Raw genomic sequence first — 6,209 nt, forward strand, 5'->3', positions numbered from 1 at the left:
TTTTAGAACAAAGAAATACGTAATTGCAAATATGACATTTTGGACAGGGTTATATAATCAGCTTTAGCACACAGAGTTGGTAGAATTCTAGGCAAAGGCAAAATATTTGAAGTTTGTATCAATCTACAAAGTATTTTTATTTCCTAATGTAAGCTTTTAGTTGGATATGTTTTGAAATACTGAAAATAAATGAGAAATCTTTATTCCGGTCTCCTCCTCCACTATGGCCTTTCTATATTCTTAAGGTTGTAAGGGTTTCAATTAGAGAACAGATTATTTTAGGTAGATGTTGAGAGCTTTTCTAACTCAAAAAATGAACAAAAAACATTGTTTTACTTCAATGATAAGTTTTTTAAAAATTAATTAATTAATTTATTTATTTATTTTTGGCTGTGTTGGGTCTTCGTTTCTGTGCGAGGGCTTTCTCTAGTTGTGGCGAGTGGGGGCCACTCTTCATCACGGTGCGCGGGCCTCTCACTATCGCGGCCTCTCTTGTTATGGAGCACAGGCTCCAGACGCGCAGGCTCAGTAGTTGTGGCACACAGGCCCAGTTGCTCCGCAGCATGTGGAATCTCCCCAGACCAGGGTTCGAACCCGTGTCCCCTGCATTGGCAGGCAGATTCTCAACCACTGCGCCACCAGGGAAGCCCCAATGATAAGTTTTTAAATTGTTGATTTTTTTAATGTGGCTATTCATATACTTGTCTATCAGTGGGTTTTTTTGAATTTTTGCATTTTATTTTATTTATTTTTTTATATATGTCTATCAGTTTTTAAAAAGTGCATGGTAGTTCTCAAATTTCAATGTGCATAAGGATTCTGCTTGGGATTTCCAGGCTCTTTCCAAAGATTTTGATGCTTAACTTTGGGACCTATGTTCTTAGCATGTGGACAATTACATTCTTAGCCAGCCTCCAACAAGATTCTGGAGCAGATAATCCTCAGACCCAAACTCCTTACTCCTGACTCAGAGCTTCCTCACGTTCTCCTGTACCTGCACCGGCCGTCGTCCACACAGCATCAGGACTGATCCTGGGGGTGCCCTGTTTAAAAGCCTCCTTTGGCTTCCGATGCATTTAGAGCACATTCAACCTTGGGAGCCTGGCCCCCAGGGCTGCACTCTTCTGGCCTCCACTACCTCGTGAGTTCATCTCTTGTCATTCTTCCCAAACTCACTCTGTTCCAGCACCTTCGACTTCTTCCATTGCTCAAAAAGGCCTGACTTGGTCTGGTTCTGCGGCCTGAGTCATCTGCTTTCAGGGACCTTCCCTGACCGCTCCTAGTTCAATACCCTCACTCCAAACTCTTTACGTTAGCTCTCTGCTTGATAGTCTTCATCAGGCTTGGCCTTACCATCCCCAGTTAATTCTGGAGCATTAACTCTTGGTGGCACATTCCCTTGGCCCACAAAATCCTCACCTTGTGGGAAGAGGTGTAGCCAGAGGATGGCTAGACCAGGGTCCTGTGGATCACATGGCCCAGGGCAGGGGCAGGAAGAGGTGGGAGTGGGGGGTCGAGGTTCTGATGTGATGACAAAAACAGGTCTATCACTTTCGTAGTCTGAAACAACATCTACTCCTGTCTTGGTTGCTTCTACAGTTTCAAATCATACTTATTAAAGTATAAATTACGTAAAGGCAGACATCTTGTCTGTCCGATTGCAGTTGCACCTCCATCGTGTATGACAAAGCCTAGCACAGAGAAATGATAAATCAAAATCTGTTGAATGAAAGAATGAAAGAGTAAAACATAATCTCTTACAAATATTCATGAACAAAACACACAGACAAAAAGCCCTACCACATCACAACAAATATGCCAGGACCCCTTCTAGGTGCTTTGCATACAAGACCCACTTTATTCTTTAAAACAGTTGATGGAAGTAGGTACAAAGAAAACCTCTGCTTTTACGGATGACATAGAAAGGTTAAGCAATTTGACTAATATACAGCTAGGAATAGGCTCAAGAAACTGTATTCTTTTTCATGATGAAACACTGGGTGGGCGAGTAAGTGTACAGATTAAAAAAATGATTGTGTAAAGGTGGCGAGGTAAAGCCAATGAATGAATATAATCAACCCAGTATACCAGACTGGAAAGAGAACTCTCTTCTTCATTCAGATGTAAAGAAAACAGGGCAAAATTTACAATTCAAATGTAATCCAAAAGTGTATCATGTGAAAACATTCACGTGAAAGAAGTCACCAGCATGCAGCCTTTTTTCTTCAACGGAATGAACTTTCCCAAGAATGCTGGGAATTGGCCACAGTGCAAGATGGTGGGAGAGAGTGCAGCATCTTGGTGTCACAGACAGTGACGTACAAATAAGCACCATTTGAGCGGGTCCAAACCAGCATCCTTCTAGCTATGAAAATTACACACTGCTTTTGGAGACTGCCAGGGCTTTGGAAACTTGAGCGCAGGAAAGATTTGAGCATTCGGGTGAAGATGATTTGCAGTGTGTCCCCTGGCTTTCTCAGTCCACATAATACCTTAGAGCTTGGCTTCCGGATATCAGTATGCTGCCTGCTGACTTTTAAGTAAAAATAAAATCAAACACCTGTGCATCAGCCAGTACGAACTACTGTAGTTCCCACACACATCCAGCTATAAGACCTTGGCCATAAAGACAGTTTTATTTCTCAGTTGAAATATAGATGGGAGATTTATTAGAGGAGTGACAGATAGTGTGATTAATAAATATCTGTCATCTTTTCGTTCTTTCTGTTATGTTAGTGGAATTCGATTTTAAAAGAAAGAAGAAATGAGAAGAGGAGGGGGGTGGAGGGGGGGAGAACCAGCAAGGCAGGGGAATAGTGGGAAGAGAGGGAGGGCACAGGGGAAGGAAGGAGAAAGAGGAAAGAGAAAAGAGTGCTTGTTACCTCTGGCTGGAAACAAGCGACCTCCAGAAACATCCTTCCTAGAGGCCACTAATCACTAATGTCTTCATTCCTGACTTGAGTAATTTCCCGGAGAAGTTAGCTGGATGGGTTCTGTGACCTCATCAGAACATCATGACTCGGGAACCTCCATCTCCAGAGCACCAGTTATTATTCTCATATTCATCCAGCCCCATCTCTTCCCCCACAAAAAAAAGTTTAAAATTTCCAAAAAAAAAAAAAAAAAAAAGAGAGAGAAAGTTATGTACAACACACACATACACGTTTGGTTTGTTTTTAAAATTGTTTTGCTTTTGTTTTTATATGCATAACTCCATAGGGTCACTTGAGATAATTGAGATAATTCAGTGAATTAACTGGAATTGCCCTAAACACTGAGAAGCATTGTTCACTGTGGCAAAATAGAGTGAGGTGGTGGATATGTAACTTTCTTGTTTGCATTCTGTTAGCATTCTAGTCTCCATAATTATTGTTTTATTATTACTACTACTACTACAATTATCGCCATCATCATCATCACTACTATGATGGTGATGATAATGATTATTCTGATTTCTTCTCCATCTTCTCCTTCCACATTTATTTTCGTGGTTCCCTTTTTCTATCACATTAGCTTTTGTTCTTCAGAGTGTTGGCTTAACTGTTTTTCCATTTTACCAGCTGCTTTTCCATCTTAATGGTTCAAGTTTTCCCTTATTGCACTATGTGATGGAGTGCTGATAAATGAATTTTTCCATAATTTATACAATTAAATATCATATGAAAATTTATCTATACTTAATATAAAAATGTACAGAAGCATAAAATGTAAGAAATAATTTCCTTCTTAGCCCACTCTCCATTTCCTTCCAGGTCATCTCAATTCTACTCTCCAGAGAAGTAGAAACCTTAATGTATTTGATACATCCTTCAAGTTATTTTATATACACATACACACATGTATTTGTACTTATTTCTATAGTCACTCAAATACACATACTCTTCTATAACTTTTTTTTTCCTTTAAACACTGTGTTGGATCTCTTTCCAGGTCATGGGTGGTTACCTCATTCTTTTTACTAACTTTCTGGTACTCTGTTGTGTAAATATACCATATTAAACAACAACAACAACAAAAAACCTCTACTATATGGATGAACATGTAACCTTTTTCCTAAATTTAAACTGTCAACCATTTAAATCAAACTGCAGTGAATATCCATTCATGTTGGGACACACACACCTCTATAAACATAGAGACAAACTTTGTTTTTTTTAATGAGATAAAGTCTTACAAGTAAAATTATAGCAGTGAAAGGTATTCTTATTTTAAATTTTAATAGAGTTTGCTAAGTTTCCTGATGTCAAGTAATATCAATTTATAATTTTTAGACTGAATTTATGCTCTTGAATTTTGAAATTAAAAATTAATACACACCCAATTTAACAAATAAAAATCATATAGAGATACACTGAGGGCCTCCCTCCTCCCCCCACCTTCCAATTACAGCCCTTTAAAATACCCAGTGTTGGGCTTCCCTGGTGGCGCAGTGGTTGAGAATCTGCTTGCCAATGCAGGGGACACGGGTTCGAGCCCTGGTCTGGGAAGATCCCACATGCCACGGAGCAACTGGGCCCGTGAGCCACAATTACTGAGCCTGCGCGTCTGGAGCCTGTGCTCCGCAACAAGAGAGGCCGCGATGGTGAGAGGCCCGCGCACCGCGATGAAGAGTGGTCCCCACTTGCCGCAACTAGAGAAAGCCCTCGCACAGAAACGAAGACTCAACACAGCCAAAAATAAATAAATAAAAGAACGTGAATTTCTTTAAAAAAAAAAAAAAAAAAGCAAACTGGGCTATTCATTTCAGTAACAGTCAAGTGGTCTTAGTTTGCATTCAATTTCCAATCAGTTTCTCAATCTATTAAAAAAATAAAAAATAAAAAAAAATAAAAAATAAAAAAAATAAAATACCCAGTGTTAACTATTTGACTAACAGATTAGCAAAAATCAAGAATGTCTATTTTTCTACACCCTCACCAGCAGTGAAGGTTATCAATCTTTAATTTTTCTAATGGATGAACAAAAAAGATGTTAGTTTATTTACTTTTATCTAAAGGCATCTGTTCATTGTACATTTACATTTCATAGTCCATAAATTCCCTTTGTATTACTTTTGTACATTTAATATTCGATTATTTTTTTCTTGTCAATTTATAGGAGCATTTTTAACATGAGAAATATATATATACATATTTGCATAACAGAGTTATAGCCCACTGTTTATCTTTTAAGCTATATTGAATATTTTGCTATTTTGAAATTTAAAATATTCTATATATTCATAGAAAACACCTGGGATTTTAACCTGAATATTATGTACTTTAATATAAAAATTCAGGCATTAATTGTGAGTTCCCTTAACTTCATCTCAACATATTTTCTCTTTGTTTCTTTTCAGATTCTCGGGAAATGAAGTGCCTCCTATTTTCAAAAGCAAACGTTTTTCTTGGGCTTTAAACCTAATATCCCTACCTCATACCCTTTTGAACCTATGGTTGCTTGAGATAAAGGATTTTTTTCTTTTAAATATTTGTGTTACACTAGTATTTTTCTGATTTTATAATTAAATTCCACCTATATTTCATTATAATCAGGGCCTACTCTTTGTTTATACATTTTCAAAGTATTCATCGTGTGCTATTATAAGAACATTTTCAAGACTGTCCTAATGGAAACTTTGAAAGCATGTATGCTCTCTTTTTACATCATGTAGAATTATGTGTATATAATTATACATGTAACTATCATCATATATATGCAGCCATGTATAGAATCTATTTCTGTAATTGTAATTTATGTCTTTCTCTACTTGATCTGTAATAGACTTAGATAAATGAATAAAATTATATGATTATGTCCACTTCTTCTTTCTCCTATTATTTTTGCTTGATACATGTTGAGTCCATGATATGTGGTATATAGACCTTTGTAAATATCATGTATTTAGTATGAATTTTACCTCTTCATCTCTTTTATTCATGCTTACTTCCTCAAATACCACTTTATCTATTTTTTTTGATGTGTGTGTTTGTGTGTGTGTGTGTGTGTGTGTGTGTGTGTGTGTGTGTGTGTGTGTGTATTGAGCATTAATTCTATTTAACTATATGACAGAAAAAAACAAATGAGAGATTATGGTTATAGCACTGGAGTGTGTGTGTACATGAGCATTTTCTCATTGTTTACTTTTGCATTTTAAATGCACTCTATGGTTATCTGACTCCACAAAACCTAGCAAAAATAAAATGGCACATATTTTGTCTCATCTTTTT

At 37.1% G+C, this 6,209-nt stretch overlaps 1 long non-coding RNA gene across 1 annotated transcript; it reads right to left on the reverse strand.

Moving 5' to 3' along the window:
- Positions 1 to 348: 348 nt before the first annotated feature.
- Positions 349 to 5,988, reverse strand: LOC309637580. The gene is made up of 2 exons (XR_014250677.1): positions 4,863 to 5,988; positions 349 to 4,413 (listed from the first exon to the last, which is right to left on the reverse strand). It is a non-coding gene; the product is annotated as an uncharacterized lncRNA (long non-coding RNA).
- Between the last annotated feature and the right edge of the window lie 221 nt (positions 5,989 to 6,209).

This window comes from Balaenoptera physalus, assembly GCF_965194825.1.
Source record: "Balaenoptera physalus genome assembly, chromosome: 11".
NCBI classification, from domain to species: Eukaryota; Metazoa; Chordata; class Mammalia; order Artiodactyla; family Balaenopteridae; genus Balaenoptera; species Balaenoptera physalus.